The following is a 21,634-nucleotide window of genomic DNA, read 5'->3' on the forward strand; positions in this document are numbered from 1 at the left end:
TTGTCATCCATGCCAATGTCAATTGTTTATAATTGTACATTTATTGATGAAGAGGAGGAGTGTGCAACTGGCTACTGGAGAGCCTGGATGAAGAGCGGGAGAGGAGAAGAGAAGACATTGGGAGTGCAGCGACAGGCAGAAGAAGCTCGATCACTGAAAGGATGATGATGCAAGCACATGTAAAGTCTTTGCATGGACTTGCGTGTCTGTGTGTGTTCGTGCTGTAGTTCAACATTTTGAAACAGTTTTTGCAAGAGCTGCAGACAGATTTCATGAAGAGATAGATCGCTGTTACTGTTAATCCCTTGCAGCAAAGTCATTCAATTGGCAGGCACCTTGAGCAGTGGAGAATTCTCTCTCTTTCTCTCACACACACAGGAAGATACACGGCAAATCAAAAAATGCCCTTGTTCAAGGACTTCTTCACAAGAAGAGTTGGCACAGCACGAGTCACACAAGCTGTAGAGAGATGTTGTCAGCTCCACTTTGTTTTTCCTTTTGATGTGCGCACAAACACATTACCTTCCTCATGAGCTTTCCTTTTAATTTCATACAATTGCACTTTCTCTCCAGAGGCCAGTTATTAGACGAGCAACAACGTGAATACTCAACGATTCTAAGAGACAAAATATAAACATGCAGCTCCAGCAGTGCCTCATCTGAATAAGAGGAGAAGCATTAGGTTAAATGGAACAAAAACATTTGCTCTAATGGAGAATTTGTTATTAACTTTGTCTAAATATATTTCAGGTAGATGGAATAGATGCAGACAGTTAATCATAATTTACCTTTTTATAAATGCCTACCGGTTTTGTTTATGATTCCATATCCTCACAGACTCATCTCTCAGTATGTATTAACCCCTTAAATGCATGCCTCGGGCCTTAAAGAGGCCATATTGCACTTTCATTTATTCATTTGATTCAGTTAAAGTCCCTTCCATTCCTCAAACTATTTGTTTTTTACAATTTTAAGTAGAGGTGTTTGATATAGGTAATGCGATAACCGTGATATTAAAAAAATGTAATATTGATATCATGTTAACAGTTCACATTTCGCCAGAAAAGAGACAAAACATACAATAATCAAAGTTAAGGATGAATTTGACTGATAGAATAATTCTTTCATTTCTTTCAAATTTTCTATAGATATTGCAATAATATTGTTATTGTGAATTCTTTTCGCCACAATAATCGTGTAGTGAAAATCTGATATCATGATCAGCCCTCATTTTATGTGGTTAAAATGATTACAAATCTGTTTTTCTTGTGCTTTTCCACAAAAACAACTCTGGAAGTATGTAAGAGTTTGGTATAATATGCAGGTCGTAGGTCATGTTGTGATTTACTATTTTGCCTCAATTTGGCCTCACTGCACGCAAACAAGTCAAAAATACCAGAGACAGTGATTTTGGATTGCTGTGCTGACTCATTTGTGTTTGCTTAATTACAGAAGCCAATATATAAAACAGTACAAAATGTGTTAATATAATACAATAAGTTATCGATTTCTTTAATTATATAAAAAAAACATTGGCATACAATTGACATCTATACTGTAAGTGTCAAAAACAACACACAAAGGGCAAACATGTTTAGACAAAATGCAGCCCACTGTCACCACATACTCATAAACTCATGGTGTGCTTTGTTTAAATCCACAGAACTTTATTTTGAATATAGTGAACATCCCAGATTTTTGGGAAATGATTATAAAACAATGCACAACCATATACATCATATAAACGTCATATAGCTTAAAATAAGAACTGGAACAAGCTGCCAGAACATATGTATGTGATAATGAATGTGAACAGATTCCAGCTTCAAAGCCACCTAAAAGAAAGTTAAAGGGGGAAAACAGAAGTTAATGCGTTAACTTCATTTATAATTTGACAGTGCACCTCATGAAAATCCATATCAGCTCCCTCCAGGGAACCAGCACTATATTGCAGGCATGCAGTTTCTTCCTATGGATCGTCTCTAATCTGAGACATTCAAAGCCACATTTCAACAGCAGCACTCCATCAAAAAGGTTATTTATATGTCCAATTTACAGCATAATGTCCCTGTGATTGGCCTGATGCAGGCGCTGTGCCGGTAACAGGGGACCACCAACAGGCTGCTGATAAACAATCAGACACATGGCTTTGCCTTGGCCGTGCTTGATGGGCGATGGGTTTCTGATAAACTCTATAAATGCGAGAGTGTCACCTGGAGTGCAGCTCCGCACTCCCTGCCTGTAAAATATTCATTACTTTTTTCGTCACTGTCGGTCCTCGTCTTTGAAATGGATTTAGAGCACTTTTTCCTTTTAAACACGGAGCGTGACTTTCTCCCCGCAAACTCCAGACAACAGCTTCAAGTTTTAATGTGGATAGAGGCTGTTTGAAAGTCTTCCCTTTTTTGTTGCTTAAATCTACTTGGTGATTCATCCTTTTCACTACTTGTGCTGAAGAGCCTGTGAGTTCTTTTGTGCACTGGCAGAATGACTCACAGTGGTATACGGTAATGTGATTAGCTGGCTTTGTTGCTGTGCATTAGTCCATATTAGATGATGACTTTGATGACTTTGGAAAGAGTACTGCATTAATGATCACATTTGCACATAAAATTTGCAAAACCTTCTACACGTTTTCCATTTCTCATTCAATGATCCTGAATTGAATTACTTCACATTTACACAACATTTCTCAGTTGAAACAAAGTTATTGTCTTCTTACTTTACTGCAGTGCACAGGGTTTTGATAGCAGCCATTAGCAGAGCAATTGTGTGTTTTCTGTGCACTGAGGGAAAGTCTGAATCACATCAAAGAGTCAGAGGATGTTGAGGATGTCTTCACTGGCTTTCAACTTGAAAGCCAGTGAAGTCAATATGGCCGCCTTCTCTAGTGTTTGCTTTTCAGTTACATTTTTTTTAACCTTTTTTTTTTTTGCTGCACATGCGAGGTGATTTATTATGAATCATAGAAATTGTGCTTGACATCAAAAGTACGCCTTCTTGTGTAGCCCCTTTGCTGAACATTTTATAAGAACATTAAATATGAAGAATATGATTTCTTTTCATCCTCACACAACACTGAAATGAAACACAAAGCACTTGTGGAGAGACCGTGTCCCAGGCTCATAGTTGAGTACACTTAAAACCACTTGAGGAGTTTCCAGTGGGGCTTACAATCACTTGAACTGTGAGGACACACAAACTGCACTTTTAAATTATGTCAAATGTCCCTCAATAATGCACACAAACTCTACTCTAATTCAGGAAATTATTAAGAGGCTTTAACTTCATAAAACTATAAAACTCTATTTGCTCTCTGTCTGCACCAGACCAGAGTTGATGCGTATCACAGTCTGCATTCACATGATTGATGTCGCTCCAGTTCTCTCCCACAACACTTTGGACAGATGTGGCCTTCATCTGCGAGAGTATTTTATAATGCTGCTGCTCAAAAATTGCATTGTTCTCCTCGGTTTAATACTTTCTAAAGGGTTGCCCAAAATAGAGGGACAGAACTAGGCCAGCACTGGACCCAGATTGCTTCTAGCAGATATAGCTGGAAAAATATGAGATGTAAGCTTTCTAAATCTAAATGCCTGCTGCCTGTCAACCATAAAAAACATTGGTTTCGGGGGAATTATTGCATTATGAGATCTTAGCCATTATAGCGCCCCAGGATGAGCTTTGTGGATCCATTAATGTGGGTTGAGAGCTTGAAGGAAAATGCATCATCCTTTAACCCAAGTAAGAGCAATAATAAAAGTTTCAGAAACTTTTTCAGGATCTTTATCATTTCCTTATTCAGGGTTTTAAAATTTGAGTGTGTAACTTTCCATCGAACCACTCGCAATAATTATTTTTTGTTGATTGCCATTGTTCAATCATCTAGAAGGCTGTTCTTGGGAATTTTCTTATTGTTCTTCTCTGTACACCCACACTAACTCATTGTTCCACACTGGCTGGAGACATTTATATTATCTCATGTCCTTCTCTAAGTTAACCAATCAACAGCTGTCCATACTTTATCCAACAATTAAATTGAATGTAAATGACCAAACTGGATAAAACTGTCTGAACACAGACACAGTTCAATATGTCTAAGGAGTGTGCTTTAAAATGGATAATTTGATAATTTGTTATTTTAATTTTGGGAGACATGCTTATTTGGTATCAACCTTCAAAAAATCTTCATCTTCATCTCTCAGCATATCTTCAGTACAAAAAAAAAGAGCAAATAAGCGTGTTTCCCAAAATGTCAAACTATTTCATTAAGATAACTTTCCTAAAGCACACTCATTAGACATTAGACATTATAATGTGTTTGGACACTTACATATACATATATATATATAGCTGTTTGAGTTCTTTGTTTGAGTTTTGTATACTTGTTCCACCTTCTAGAAATGCACATGAATAAAATATTTCCTGTAGATTCAATACGAACAATGTATAAGCTCCCAGATGACCTTGAATATGTGAGAGAAAGAATATAGAAACTGGAAGTGACAGCTTGTTTTTCTTGATCATAAATGTCACAGTATCTCTGCTGTGTGGCGTTCTGTTGCAGAAACATTATCCTTGGGGGAGAAACACCTCCTTTACTGCTGCTACTTCATCCATTTCAAGTGTTGTGAATCTCTACGACACAACAACCTTTCAAATACCAAAAATCAAGCCAACCTGACCACTCCACACCAACCCCCACATAATCCCGCAACAATGAAGAAAATTATATTAATGCACCGAGAAACTGGAGGTCTGGTGCAGCCTATCAGCACCCACAGGCAAAGGGGCTCAGCTGTCATTTACATGCTAATAGTGTTAGTGGAGGCGATAAGAATGGGGCCGGGGCAGGGGGCCACGCTGTGTTGCAAGTTGAGGAGGTTTTTTTGAGGGGACATTGTGCAGTACAGCACAGCAGATACAACCCCACGGTGTGAAAACCATCTGCTGGTCCTCATCTGGTCCAGCCTGCAGGTCCATTTACACACTGCTTAATCAGACGTGGCTGTTTGACACTCCTCCTCCTCCTCTTCTCTGGCACACAGACACTGCCAGGCCCCTTTTCAAACACAAAGTAGTCTGTCCTATGTATTTCCTGCTGCCGCCTTTGGTCACCATTAAATGTCTCGCAGTTTAGAGAGCTGCAGCTATCATTTGTGGATATTTATGTGTGTTTTGAGTTGAAATATTCAGATATTGTGTGTATTACGCGGATATATTACAATGTACTTAGGTCTTCATAAACATGTGTTACTCAGAGCAGGATTCAAGACATAGGCGCCTCCTTTTTGCCCTAACACTCTCAATGTGTGGTGTAGGTGTCTTCTAGATGCAATTCCAATGTTGGTGTGGGTGTACTGCCACTTGAGCCATCCATAGAAGAGAAGGAAACCTAAGAATAGCCTTAGAGAGCCATGACTGATACAGGTTACCACACCAAACAGCTGATTAGCTTAGCTGAGCAAGAAATGATTCCGGCACATTAGGCTACCCACCGTGAAATGGCTAATTGTAATTTTTGCAGCAAGATATTCATTTGGTAATTTGTGAGATTTAGAGTTGCTAGAAGGCAGATTATGTTACCTTTAGAGTTTAGACAAACCATAGTGGTTGCCCTTGTTTCCAGTCTTTACGCAAAGTTAAGCTAACTGGCTGCTGGCACCGGCTACTGTAGGCTATGTAGACACAGAGTGTTTATCAAAGTCAAGGATGCTTCCCTGACTACTTTCCTTGCAAAACCCAATGTCTGTGCGCTACATTCAGTAGGCTTATAAGGCTACAGCCAGCAGCCGGTAAGCTTAGTTTAACATGAAGACTGTAAGCCGGGGGAAACAGCTAGCCGGGCTAGCAAATATGTGCTCTCCAGCACCGCTAAAGCAAATTAGTTAACATATTAAATATTTGTTTAATATGTAGCCTACATTAAAATAAATGTAAAAAATGATTATGTGGACTACTTCTTTCTAAACTAAGATACATGCCTATAACTTCATTACCATATAGACGTGGGAGAGATATTATTCTTTTCATCTAACTCTCAACTCTTCTCAAGAAAGCGAAGAAGCCCATTTCCCAAAATGCCAAACTAATTATTTGAGCAGTTCAGATAGGCCTACATTAAGCCACTCTTTTAGGGGCACATAAATCAACTTGCACTGGTAAGTTGCAATAGATTTCTGATATAATAGTAGCCTAAAGGGATCCCAAATCGTTCCTACTTTTGTTTCACACAAACATCAAATACATACTGCAGCAAGGTCAATGAGTAGGTGCATGCTGTGAACATAATTTCAGTCATACATCTTCATCATCCAGCTACTGTTGATTCCTTCAATGCTGCTACTTTGTCATTTATCTCCGGCTTCATATCCTGGCTCTGTTTCTCGATGTTTGCAATTCATTTTTGTGCAGCACATTCAGCCTTGTGAGCACAGTTACAACAAATTTGATTAATTGCTGAATGTAAGGCTGGCATTCTTAGCCAAAGGCTGAAATGCTCTCTTAACCAAATTAACAGGCATGGGACTACTGAGACGTAAGCAAATACAAATAACAGGTCAGGCATACAGAAACACTTAATGGTCATCACATCCTGCATCCACCCACCCTCATCCAAAACCAACATTCACAAATACATAATGTTTTTTGAGCTGGAGACTATTCAAGTTGCAATGACTTAGCTATTTTTCATATAAAAGCCAAACATGTGTATTCAAATACCATCTTCGTAGTCTCTCACATATTGATTTAGCTTCCTTTGATCAACCTCTTTTTTACTGTCTCATTCTGACTGCTGTAGGAGTCCAATTGAACCCCGACTGTCTCCACCCTGCAGCCTGACTTCACTCTGCATGCGTATACTTTAATCATCATGCTTGTACACTTCAGATCATAAACAAACCTTTAATTTGCCTGATTTACTCAGAGCAAAATGTTCCTTTTACTTTTGTTGACTTATTTCGTTTGTGTTTGCATCAAATCAACTCAAACTTGTATTTTATTTCTTGGCCAAGTGTTTTTGCTCTCTGCATTCTGTGCTGTATGTAACTGCAGGTATTGAAACAAAGTCACAGTTCTTGGGTAAACTAAAGTACATCTCACCTGAAAGAACCTTCATGCTTTAACGTGTTGTGATGCCTTTAACTTTCAAGGTTGTTTATTTAGCAATAGCAACACAGAAGGTTGATGGGTTTAGATAGTTGGTAGATACTGTATCATAAGTTCTTCTCAGTGAATGCATGTGTCCTCCACTGCTCTGAGTTGTCTGTGGGCTGCACTAAATTATTTAAGATACAACAGCCATCTCTGAGGAAACCAAACAGACCCTCCTCTGTGTCCCATGAGACCAAGAAGAGGCAGACGGGTAGCTAGGGCACCAATGCTGGAAATAACATGGCAGAGAAATTTGGCAGTAGTGGCTTTAGCACACGGCTGGTATCTGGTTCAGAGACTTCTGCTGCAAATGGAGGAGAGTCAAGTTTTCCAAGCAGATGTGCTGATGCAAGGCAGGAACAAAGGCCTCTTCTCTCCGATGGGGCAGGATCACAGTGAAGAGGATGGCTGTGTGTCTAAAGAGCATTATCGGAGTGGTGGGCGCAGCCAGATCCAAACAAAAGAGGCTCAGTACTCGACTCAACCTCTGCTGCCTTTTGGCTAGCTGCCAGCGCCCCCACTTCCCCACACTGGGATGCCTTCCCTGTGTGACAGTCCATCTTTCCTTATCCTCACGCATTACCAATCAACCCTAAGAAGGGTGATGGATGATCACTGAGTCCTCTCACTCCTGCTCCCAGCACCTCGCCACTTCAATCTTTGTGTTACCCACCTATCACCCAGCAAATCCATGTGTGCAGAACCATACATTCTGTTTTTTCCCCCTACTTACCTGGGGAAATACTACAGCGCATATATTTGCTCTTTGCATTGTCTTAACTCTCGCCCTCACAAAGAATCATACAGAGGTCTTTTGAAGATTTATTTTCTCTCTCTCTCTCTCTCTCTCCTCTCTCTCTCTCTCTCTCTCTCTCTATTTCGTCAGCAGACACCGTGAAAATTACAAGGAAAAAAGACATAAAAAGTTTCAAAATATACATCTCTCAGTCATTTTAAAGGCTCTCAAGCTAATGTCGTTGATAAAGAGGCCCAAACATGGTAGCAAGACAGAAAATTGTGATGAAATCAAATAAGACTAAAATGACAGGCACATCAACAAACATTATAAATAAATAAAAACTAAATGAATGGTTGGTTCTTACCCATAATGCCACAGTTATGCCCTTAACTAAACTCTGGTCATGGCCTAAACAGCACTACATTATATATATATATTTTTTACCCTTTAACATCTTGTTCATTAAAATGTATATCTTTTTTTCATTCCTGTATGAACTGAAATAATAGTACATTTATGAGAGAAACATATAAAATAAACATCTTTTGGTTACACTTGGTAAAACAAATTATATCACAGCCTGTTTTCCATTCACGCTGTAACTAGCAGCAGCTTCTAGCTTCAGTGCAAACATGTCTAGAGATGATGATCTTTGCATCATTCTATTTGTTTCGCCACCAGCCAAAACCTTCCAGGTACAAAACCTGCACGCTGCTCTGTATTTATCAGGACATCTGACTCTGTTTCACGGTTGTCAATGTTGTCAAAGTTGTTTGTGGTTGCATGGTCAGTTTTGTCTGTGGCAAAGACAGACAAGCACGCAAATCATTTGAATTAATATGGTGTAATTAGATTTAAATTCAAAGTGACGGGACGCATGGTTTTACTCACGTCACACCTCCACATGCACACAAAAACCCACACACATGAAGTGTTGGCAGTGTGTCCTTTCAAACTGACAAAATGCTAAGTCAGGAGATGTTTGGTGACCGTCTGGGGCCTGCTGTCATCCTTCTCACTCCAGATAATTATCACCCATCATCTCCCTCATGGCTTGGATGCCTACTGTCAAATCACCCGTCTGTATTTCCATCACACTCACCGTCTAAAGCTGCATGAATGCATGTTGCAAAGGTCACTGTAGAGCAATAATGGTAAGCAGCAGAAATTGACTCAAAATTGCCTCTGGCTGAAAAAAAATGCACACTAGAGTAAACCGTTTCAGTTGGTGTCTCGACAGTGTTTTCTCATCCCTTCCTCCTGTTTGCATGTTTCTTTAATTTGTATGTTTCTTTAATTCGTCTCATAAGTCATTCTCTAAATCCAGGTGTGTTATGTAATTGTTTGCATAAAGCCTGGAGATTTGCTCCGAGAGATATATTTTTATGCTCACAAATCTCATCCTATTTCCCAGGGATGACAGTGAGGCTATTTTTTCTTCTAAGATGTCAGACTCATTTTGTTTTGTGGATGACATCAAGCACCGCCTCTGATCATTTTGGAAAACACACACACACCGCACATGGGACCATTGTTAGTTTGTCTTATTTTGTCTCTGAAAAAATTCAAGGCAGGCTGGAGTGGAAGTAAATAAAAACAAACAGGGCAGGGAAGCCGTACAGAAGTGGTGAATGTGTAAAGACTGGAGCTCTTCACACTCACATGCCGATTACTGTTTCTTTATCTCATTTGATAAGTCAGGCATCTATTTCAGAGACTGTTGAAGGATATTAGAAGATAAATCATGCGTCATAAAATGTCTAGAAACATGATGCCCTTCCTTTTTTAATGAAAAGACAAGGAGACTCTCAGAGAGGAACATTTCAGCCTCACAGCAGAACTTCGGTTGTGATTGTCAATAGTTCTGCCCGCATGGTGAAATTTGATGCAAACTTTTCCCCGGTTTACTGCCACACTCCATTTCCCAATTTAATTTCCCTTTGTCTTAAACTGGATGTCTCTTTGATTGATGCTCCATTGTTCTCCATCATGGATCATTACAGATGTTGTAATAAATCTCCCAGCATCACAATGCCTTACATTTACTTCCTCATTTGTGGTTTACAGAAATTGATGTATTTTTATGTTGTGCTGTTGACATTTTAAGCAAAACCAGTTTTTTTTTTTTTTTTAATGGATTAGACTCCAGCTGTTTCTTTTCTTACTTTCCCTTTCCACCCACAACTGTTTTAAAGGCACACTAATGAGAAAGATTGTCAGTAAATGAGGAGATTCTCAAAGTCTACCGTAACATTCTGCCTCTGTAATCTTGACATTTGTACATGTGTGGGTGTGTCCTCATATACTGTATGTAATATACACATTACGGTTATCTGTTGTAACACAGATCACAGCCTTTATACTGCAGGTCATGTGGTAATGAAACATATTTACATGTGATCCTGTAATTCTTTATTTTGTGACAAAAATAGTAATAATTCCAGTTAGTTGCAACTGCAACTCAACAAAGTTTGATGTGCAAGAAACATACAGTCCGATGATCAGACAGTTTGGGAACAAGTCAACTGTTTAGCTGAATTATCAGATTATCTAAACTACTGTATTTAGAAGTAAAACTGAAAGTGAACAGACCCATAATCCCTCATTTCATGGGAAAACTATGTCAGTGCACAGCTACCGTAAGTACAGTAGGTTAAGGTTGAACCAGGTCAGTCTGAGAACAGTAATAGATGTTTATACGCACTTTGGGTAATATTTTACATTTCTTCTTCTCCACCAACGCTGTCTCCTAGAAATTATGTTATTATACTTTTAATGTGCAAATATGTTTTATAACAAACGTTCCCTACCATGTCTACAATATTCATCTGTAGCAACTAAATCATGTTTACCTTTGTATGGTTATGTTATGCTTAAGTTTAGGGAAAGATTGTGCTCTAGGTCACCAGGGCATGTTTACTATATTAACATTTCACTGAAACCACACTCTTTCCCTGTCAAAGATTTCCTCTGACACAACTTTTGAACCTCAAACATGTTCTTCAAAACCCTGTCACCGTTCATCCAATGTTTGGGATCATAAATCCTTGAATAAAGTGATAGTGCTCACAGTTTGATGTTCCCATATTCCAGGTTTAAAGATGCTGATCACTGTCACAGCAACAGTTTGCATGCTGTAACTTTCCTAAGCCCTCTCTATGAAAGTTGTAAATTGGCATGTCATTATAGCTCAGGTGTCAGGACATGAGTTCCTCTCTCTTGCCATAGGGGATCCAGGTGTAAAAGGCTACATACAAAGGTAACCTGAGTTATCCTTGGGCAATGGAATGACACATTTTTATTTCTGAAGCGCACCCTGCCTGTTTGAAAGTTGCAGGTGACTAATCTTCACTTGTCAAACAGACAGGTCGACTGACTGAAACCAACACTTTGAAGGTCTCAGCTCATTCCCTTAATTTTTTTTCCTGCAGAGTTCGGATGTTGCAGATTCATCCTGTCTCCTGTAGAGAAAGTAACTACAGATTAATACTTGGGCTTTAAAAGCAGACTCAGCCTTAAGGAACAGAGTCTCTGAGTCACGGCTTCGTCAAAGTCTTTCAAGAATATCAGCAGCAGCTGCTGCACATTCCATGTTACGATTAACATTAACAAGGAAGCAGTCACAACAATGTTATGTACTGTGATGAAGCTGTAGCAATGAGAGTATATGGTACTGTATATAGCTGCAAAATAATCTAATTGTTATGAGTTATGACACATTTGGTGGTTCCCTGTTGCGTAATATGTTTTTCGGCACAAGTTATTTGAGATGCACAAAAGTCATGCCATCAAGTTTACTCCACTAACCTCATCACCTCACACCGGTTCTTCATTATATCACCAAACAGTACAAACACAAGGCTGACACATCGGGGTGAAAGAGGAAGGAGTGTAGGGATGAACAGAAGAATGCAGACGAATTGGCATCAGAACTAAAGGCACAGAGGAACAGCAGGTCCCACACGCCCCAGCCCCCTCAGCTGGCTTTGTTCCTGCATCTTCTTTGCAACAATTCAAAAGCAGCTTGCACAAATTAGACCCATGGGAAGAGAGAGCAGACCAACATGCAGCAAACTACTGTCACTCAGACAGCCTTCTGCCGAGGAGAGCGAGGAAGGGGACACTGGATACGCAACGTGCTCAAACAGAAAAATTGGCCACGAGGGACCAGATGTTCCTCTACAGTGTAGCCTCTTCTAACTAATACATGCTCTTGGAATTGCTGCAGTGTACACCTACATCTTTACTCACAACTCTATTCATTTCAAGGTGTGGTCGTCTTCATCTAATGCAGAGCAGAGGAAGCATTTTTAGGGTGCAGAATAGATGGATTGATTTCTGCTTCTTGCAGTCACTAAAGACAAGCGATACATTTGCTCTCGGTGTCAAAGTCTTGCACACACACCTGGTACAGATGGTGATGAGAAACGCCAAAAAAAGAGATAGGAAAAAAGAGAGAAAGACATGCAGAGAGAGAAACCACCATGGGAGGAACTTGGCAGCTTCTTGAACTTTGTAGATTGCAGGTGTTGTGTTCAGGATCTTGATGGAGTTAGGGATGCCACACATCAGTGCAGGCTGACAGGAAGTGCTGGCAAGTTTTTTCCATAGAGAGACGCGATGGCATATGTGGAGTGGGTTGGAGGAACAGAACAAACCCTTATTCTGTCAAAACCAGCCTTGTGATATTCATCATGGTTAGATCTACTGAACTCATGCACCCCATCATTTACAGAAAAAGCGGCACAGAACGCCAGAGGACTGTGAATTTAAGTGTGTGTGCACTCATGTAGCTGTGCAATGTAGCTCTTCAGCATGCTACTGCTTAAATGGGATTATCCACACTTATTAGTTGCACATTGTATTTTATCCAAAAGAGGGAATTAAACATATTTAATACATGAGCAATAACGGCCAACATTATGGACCTGAAAGTACATAAAACAACTGCCCTTTAAATGTGACAAAAAGGGTTTTGAATAAATCAGTATAAAACATTTTTACTGAACAATTGCAAATGATAAGGGCTTCACAGCACAGTAGGTCTAGATTAAAGTAATTAGACTGATGCGTGAACATACTGGAGCATTTGAACAAAACAGAAGACAAATTAAACACATTACAAACAAACATTTCCATTTAAACAATGAACGTATCTTGCTCTTTGTCAGATACAGCATTTTAAAAGATAGTAGAGGGAACATGTTTCTTTTCTTGCCATTGTCAAGGAGGGTGTACAGTTTGTAATGGCAGCCAATTAAAGAGGCTTTTCATCCAGGAGGCAGCATCAAACGATTCGACTGTCAGCTTTAGTTGCTGGAGGCAGACAGGCAGACCAGCTTGCTCACAGCAGCACTTTCCTCTTCTCTGAACGCCCATCTCTACATGAAAACCGGCCTTCAGAGTGATAGGTCAAACTCTGCAGCAATTAGGACCTTTTGCAGGTAAAAGAGGTGATGGCCTTTTTTAATGTGACAAACCATGCATGTGCATACGTTGCATCTGCTTTAAAACTGAAGAGTCATGAGTGTGTGTCGATTAGCCTTACATGATTGTCAGTCTGTATCACCCCCGTTGCCACCTGAGGGACTTTCCTGAGCACTGTAGCTGGCCTCCTCCTGGGATCTGATAGATTTAACAGATGCAGTATCAGAGCAATAAAAAAGCTCTCCGCTCTCACACACACACATACACAGACATAACGTATGCGTACACACAGACAGAGGAGGACAGCCGTAAAGGCAGCGAGGGACAAACGGTTCCTGCCTGGGAGGGGGTATATTTAGAGTCTTGCGTAATGTGCTTTTAACACAACACAGAGTGGATGAATTTTTAATGCCAGGCAAGAGAGAGAGAGAGAGAGAGAGAGAGAGAGAGAGAGAGAGAGAGAGAGAGAGAGAGAGAGAGAGAGAGAGAGAAATGAATAAAGTTAAGTATTTAATCTGTGCTGTTGCTTAGGGGTGAGACAGAGATCTGAGAGCAGCCTGTAAGCATCGGGCGCGGCACATAGGATAGCCACCGATGTACCAGCTATGCATGAATGGGTCTTGCAAGAGAGGGGATGAAAGCAGGAAAGAGGAACAGGCAGAGAGAGAGAGAGAGAGAGGAGAGAGAGAGAGAGAGAGAGAGGAGAGAGAGAGAGAGAGAGAGAGAGGGAGAGAGAGATAGAGATCTAGAGAGCTCTCTCGAGAGTCTCTTCGCATAGATCTCTCTCTCTCTCTCTCCTTCTCTCTCTCTCGCTTTCTCTCTCTCTCTTTCTCTTTCTCGTTTCTCTCTGTTCTCTTCCTTCTCGCTCTCCTCTCTCTTCTCTCTTTCTCTCTCTCTCTCTCTCTTTCTCTCTCTCTTCTCTCTCTCTTTGCTCTCCTCTCTTTCTCTTCTCTCTTTCTCTCTCTCTTTCTCTCTTCTCGCTCTCTCTCTCTCTTTCTCTCTTCTCTTCTCTCTCTTCTCTCTCTCTCTCTCTCTCTCTCTTCTCTCTCTCTCTCTCTCTCTCTCTCTCTCTCTCTCTCTCTTCTCTCTCTCTCTCTCTCTCTCTCTTCTCCTCTCCTTTCTCTCCTCTCTCTCTCTTCTCTCTCTCTCTCCTCTCTCTCTCTCCTCCTCTTCTCCTTCGCCCTCGTCGTGCCTCCTTTTGCCGCTTGTTTTCAGCTGGATCTTTGCTTTTTCTTCCGTACCGCGTGTGGCGGCTTCTGTCAAATTGCATGAATGAGCGAGCAGAATCCCGAGCCATGTCAACACTGTGCTGGGGAACCCGGGGGAAAAAAGAAGTGCACAGTACCACGGTTTCTCTGCCAAAGCCCCCACACTTGGATGTGAATGTTTACAATGCAAAGACACATGCAGACATGTCTACCACATTGTTCCGCATGATTAAATATGAGAGCCATTATTTAGTAAAAAAACTGCATTTCCTCCTATTTCTTTTGTATCATATGAACAAAGCAGTTTCCTTTTTGTATGAAAAGCTGTGGAGAATAAATACATCTAAATACATTTGCATCTGATAGTGGTGGTCACCTTTTGTACAAAAATGCTACAGAATGATTTTATGTTCATATTTTGTTGTTTTCATTTTTGAGTTTCCAAAACACAGTTTTCACCGTTTCACACAATATTTAGAAGACATAAGCACAGGGCACACAGCGATTTGATTACACTTTTACAGAATATTATACATATGCACACAAATAGAGAATCATTTTCAGTGTGACACTGATTCTTTGATTTTCAACAAATCCTGACTTTCCTACCTAAAGTTTGGTGCTCAGAAAATGGGACGGGACCATTTGTTCACTGAAGTTGTAAAAAATGAAGAAGTGTTTTTTTCTGTCTGTTATCTACAGTAAAAAAAAAGAAAGCAGTCCACTGCTACATCACTGAATTTAATTTCCATAGCTCGAGGGATTACACAATGGTGTGCGGGCAAAAGCTTGGGGAACAACATTTCATTAACTTTAGGTTTCATGATCGACATACTGACTTACTGACATATTTCGTACTCTGAAACTTGTGCCGAAACGAAAAAACCACAAGTCATGTTTAAATTAGCAACACATCTTCCTGCTCCTGACTCCTGACAAAAAAAGGACACAAAGAATACTTGAAACGTCTTGAGATGTCTTGGAAACTCCTGCTTTTAAATCTAGCTGGCTAGGCAAGTCCCACTGGGAGCTTCATCTCCTACTGCGTGACTCACTACATGGTTTTCCTCTCAGCCTTTCTCTTTTCTTCACCAGAATAATACTTGAGCGAGAACGAGATGACAGAAAACATACCAAAAAGGCGGTTTGGTCTTTGCTAGTGTTTGCCTAAAAACATTATGACAGGCAGTGTCACTGAAATTCATTTGAAATAGACCCTGTAGTCACTGTGAGCCCAGTGTTGGTGCTGATGCAGACGGAAATGACAGATGGCTGAAGAGGAACTGGCTTACATGGCTTTAGTGTACAGGGGGATCTTTAAGGGCAGAGGATTGAAAAGCGATCAGGATCACCGATCAGCAGATGTATAGGCTCACTGCTGCTAATCCTGTCCATATGATCACATTTCCCAAATGAGGAAGAAGAGTGACATGACAGTGAGTGATAGTCGGATTGCATGAGCTGTGGGTGATAAGGAAATAACCTCAGCGCAGGCAGCAGCAATAAAAGAGAAAAGGTCAAACGAGGTGCCACACATTCAATCATTCTTCAGATGCACTGTGCAGTAGTTTAACCTCTCCTCACCTCTTATTTCACTCACTGTCAGTAACGTCGAGGGATGTCGGCCTGCAATTCCTTTTCTCTCTTATTATTAGAATTTATCTACAATTACACAGCTAAAAAAAACATTCTTTGAAACTGCACTTCTTTATCTCGTGATCATATGTGAGAAAATCACACACATGGTCTTTTGGCCTCTAATTGATACTTAGCTTGTTGTCCTCATTATTCATTCAACACTCAATTGTGTGTGACAATAAGGATGCTTTTTCATTATGGCCGTTGGTCTTGGAATAACCTGCAGGATATACTCAAACCAGACTCCCTCGTCACAAACTGTTTGTGCTTCAATGCATGGGGGTTTTCTCATGTCTGTTTGTCTGTTTGTGTTATGCACTTAACCTCTTCTGTTAATGCGTGGACATAAGTTTTTACTCTGCACCTTTTGTATGATTTTGTAGGAAGTATGACTATACATTTTATTTTATTGGTGTGATCTAGTTAAATCAAAATGAACTTATAATAAATTAAAATCTCTTTCCCTGAACAAGAAGTATTTAAAGCTTAGAAAAATGGAAAAAAAATCTTTGTGGTGAAATTGTTTTCTGTGCTGTTTTCAAGGTAAAGAATTAACGTTGAATGTCAGCTTTTCAGAAAACAATGCACAAGAAATGATTAAAATGTAAACATCTTTTCTATTCTATTCTTTTCCATTCTATTACAACTTGGCAAAAAATATGATATAACCAAAAGCTCCAGAACATCTGCTAAATCGACCTTGTGATGAGATGTTTTTAAAGATCTTTCTGTCTGAGTGGACTGAGCACATTGAGCACAAGCTGATGATTTCACATGATATACAGTTAGCACAAGTGAGTGTAAGATATTTCACATGATATACAGTTAGCACAAGTGAGTGTAAGATATTTCACATGTGAAAACAACAACATGTAAAAACATTCACTTCACATGTTTTATTTTGCAAGATCTTCTACTTTATGGTGCCCGTTTTCTCTACTGTGACAAATATACTTGCAAAATACTGATGAAATAATAACATATGTTTGAGTAATCAAACAAAGAATAATTTACAATTAATTCCAATAGTCCTAATCTAGTAGAACTGCACTAAATTTCAATATCAATCAATCTCTTGATATAAATATTATCTTAATTCAGTCTAAGAAAGATTTGGAATAAACCCCAAAATATTAAATATATTGTGATTTAATTGATTGCAAAATAGTCTGGAACCAGAAAAGATATAGACATATTCATTCAGTATTATCTAGTTATCTTTATTCCTAAAAAAGTTCTACCATCATTCTCTTGCTCTTTCTATTCAGCTGAAGAGTTGCAGCGTTATCCTGGAGCATCAAACATGTTTATACACACACTCAGGGGGCATCTCTTCATGCTGACTTTGCTGATAGCAGAAATATATTCAGTCAGAGAGGTAGGAGTGATCTCTCTTCCTCCACAGTTTCACACTGAGGCTATACACTGATCTCTGTCACATGGAGGAACAAAGCAGCCTCACCAGACAGAACACAGGCAGCTGTAGCACACACAGGAGCAGGATTATTGCCACAGTGGAGCTTTCTATTTGGAAATGATACTGACTGTACTCGAAGCTGAAGCAGCAGATGCGCTGTTGTGATTTCCTGTTGGGTTTCGAATGCTTCATAAGACGAGAGAGAGAGGAAAGGGGGTTGCAATATTCATGTAATAGGAAGGAGGATTTGATATGTGAGAAGAACAACACATACAGCTGTTGGCTTTTACCATTCAGGATATTGGGTGGCTATATTTTTCTCTCACATGGTCAAATTGACCTACCACATTGAAAAAAAAAGAAAAATCAAAGTCATCCTTAAACACCTGCAGCATTTTCACTTCCTTCCTCTCTCTTACAGATAGGCTGTGACTGATGGAGCCCAGAGGTGTGTGAGCTGCTATCCTGGGCTCATCCGGCCCATGACGACCCTGAGGCGGTGGCTGTCACCAGCAGAGCAGACCTCCTTCTCCCAGTTGGGGTTTTCCATTGGGCGGAGGCCGTTCTAATGAGGACGTTATCAGATCACCAGTCTTCAGCCTGACACAAGCCTAGCCGCCAGCACAACTGATTCGACCTTTTCCCACCTGCTCTCAAGATGAACGACCAGGAGCTTCATGCAATTTAGTCACAGGAGGAGGGAGGTCATAGATATTGTGTATTATTTCTACAAAAACGAATAACCTTTAGAGATGAATAATAAGAGAAGGGAATGTGATTTATGTCACATAAATCAATTTAAAGGTGTGCCTTATAGTACTCATTTTAGTTGACGTTAGTTACTTAGTTGACTGAATTTTGATTTTGTTATTGTATGATTATTATCATAATACATGTAGGCTATAAATGTTATTTTCACAATCTTTTAAGTCAATGTTGGCTTGTTGGTTAACACAATATTAAGAGATGTTCATGATTTGTTCTACAACATAAAATACATCAGTAAAATACCCCACTGATGAAAAGCTTTTATGTGTCTTAAAAAAGTGCCTAATGAGACAACAACACTTCAATACGCTTGTTAGCTTTCGGGGGGAGATGAGAAGATCAATGCACTCTCATCCAGCATCATCCTGAGGGGGGCTTGAATATCTGAACAACACAATTTCTTGGCAATCCATCTAGTAGTTGTGTAAATACTTTATTAAAAACAAAAATGTCAAACTCATGCTGTCTCCATAGGAAAAGTTAGGGGATAACCAAAGTCATGAATGACATGAATGTTTGTACAAGATGTCTTGGAAATCCATCCAATAGTTGTTGAGACATTTTGGTCTGGACTAACAGACCGATATTGCCATCCCTAAAAACACTGTGTGGCAATGTTAAAAAGTCACATTGGAGTACTGTCCTAATCTTTCTCATTTTATTATCCTTAAAATCCCCCCACTGTTGAAAACATAAGCTTTTTTCCAAAAGTTGTTGAAATAAGTAATTTAATTATTTATATTTTTTAAGTAATTAAAGAGACCAAAGCGTGTGACGAAGGCTTTATCAGATCTGCACATTTATGAAATCTTTCTTTAATTAAAAAGTGTTAATATGACACAGAGAGTGAAGTGATTAAATAATTGTTGCTGTTTTAAAAAAGAAAAAATGCTCTGAATCAGTGACAGAGCCACTTAGGCGCTGCCCTCATTACGCCTCCTTGGTGATGGGTAATTGTCGTGTTTGTATACGCGTGGCTCCATCACTTTGCTGAACGCTGTCATTAGCAAAACCATGCAGCAGCTGCAGAGAAAACAGCAGCTCGCTATCTCACTGTCATATGCTGAAAACAGTGTTGTTGCTATACCTTTAGATGTGTGTGAACTTCATCACCGGGGTGCAAACCAAGTGTAAAAATGAGCTCTGCTGAATATTTGCTCGACAGGGCAAAGTTACAACAGATGAGGACTGAGAAACAGCAGAGAGCCATTTGTTTTACCTCTAGTCCTGAGACGACGTTAAAAATCTCAGTGATTTTAAATTAGGAGGAATAAAATAGGAGCATTTTTTCAGCTGTTTCAGAGCAAAACATTTTGCATTTAAACATAAACATCCGACTCTGCAGCCAGAAAAGCTCAATTTTCTCACCACGGAGACCCAAAAGGAAATTAGCTTTGTTTACTGTTATGCACAAAGCATCAACATAATTATTACCACTATGATGGAAGAGAGGTGTCTATCAGAAAACTAATTTTACTTTTCAATTGTCATCTCCAAAACAGAGCCATTCTATCATTTTGAAGGCCTTATGCGGACCATTAGTATGCACAATGAGGTGCACTTCATCTTCGCACACAGGGAGCAAATTAACTTCAAGCACCGGCACTGTAGGTGTGTTGTGTAATGGTGGACTATGAGGGTAGATGTTGTTGTTCTGCAGTTGGTTGCACAGTCAGATAAGGACAGCAAAGTATTAACAGCAGACTAGTTCACATTGAAGTAAAATCAAGCTATACGTCTTCTGCGCATCACATGGTCGGAGCTATTGTAAATTACTTATTAATTACCTCTGAATATTTTCCAGATTAATTTAAGGCAAATACATTTTTTTTATATTTTAGTGCTAAATATGTTTTTCAAAGTACATTTTATATGTGAGCTCCCGTGCCATGTTTTGTAATTATTTTATCCAATGGTTATTTATTTAAACTTTAAAATGAAATTCTTGCTAATATAGTATACATCCTAGCATTTCTCGCATACATAAAATCCACAATCTATGTAATTGTAACACACTACATAATCAATTTGACATCATCCTTAGTATAAATAGTATGTTAATGTGTGATTTCGAACAGATCCTAAGGCTGTAATCAATCAAACTTTATTTATATAGCACAAGTCATACATAAGAATGCAACTTATAGCAAAAAAAGTTTGTATTAAAAATATTTATATATAAAATCAATTCTAAAACTGACAGGTAGCCGGTGCAGCAATTTTAAAACAGACGTAATGTGTGCTCTCCTTCTGGTCTCAACATCCCTTTTTTGGTTGACCTGAAAGGAGAGCATTACAATATTCCAGCCTACTACTGTACACTAGTCTGTCAGTATTGGCCTGGGAGAGAAACAGACAACTCTGGCAATATCTTTTAAGTGATAAAAAGCAGATTTGGCTGCATTCTGGATGTGGGCATCGAAAATTAGATTAGAGTTGATGATGACACTGAAGTTTTTAGCCTCGTGCCAAGGCATGAGTGCCAGCGATATCAATTAGAGCTCAGCTTCTCTCTCTGTGGCTCTGCTACAATGACGAGCTTCTTTGTCCTGGTTGAGCTGAAGGACATTCTGAGCCTTTCAAGTATTCATGTTAAAGAAGCACACACGCCTTTTGTCATCAGGAACATTACATTACAGGTAATTTAGCAGACGCTCTTATCCAGAGGGACTTACAGTGAACTAACTATAGGGACCGTCCCCCTGGAGCAACTCAGGGTTAAGTGTCTTGCTCAGGGGCACAATGGTGGCAGCCCTGGTGTTGAACCACTAGACCCCTAGGCCTTCACCACCCCACAGGAAACACAGCAATGTAGAGTTGAATGCTATTAGTGTTACTGTACAACTTGATTTATGTACCCATATACCCATATACACACAGAAAGGACCTAGTGATGATCACAATACATTTTATTCTTGTATTTATCCTTCTACCTAGTCAGTTGTGTGGGCGGAGAGACAACATACTATCCTTTATAAATGGCATCTATTTCCAAAATGACATTTTGAGCAGCAAGATTCCCAGATCTATATCCTGGAAACATGCTTGAGAGAAACCTCAGGAGGTGACAGATTAATGTCCTCGGTGACAGCTAATTTGGCTATGTGGGAGTGAGAGGGAGCTGCCGGAGTGTTTATTTCCCTCAGAAAAATCAACATATGTGATCTCTGGTGGGAGGGAGAGTCATTTTCTAGAGTGAAATTTCTTGCTTGCCGAAAGTCTGTCAGAGGCTGCACAAGATCACTGCCTCCTATTTTCACAGGATGCCTTTCTAAATTAAGA

This window comes from Cottoperca gobio, chromosome 21 (assembly GCF_900634415.1).
Source record: "Cottoperca gobio chromosome 21, fCotGob3.1, whole genome shotgun sequence".
In the NCBI taxonomy this organism is placed as follows: Eukaryota; Metazoa; Chordata; class Actinopteri; order Perciformes; family Bovichtidae; genus Cottoperca; species Cottoperca gobio.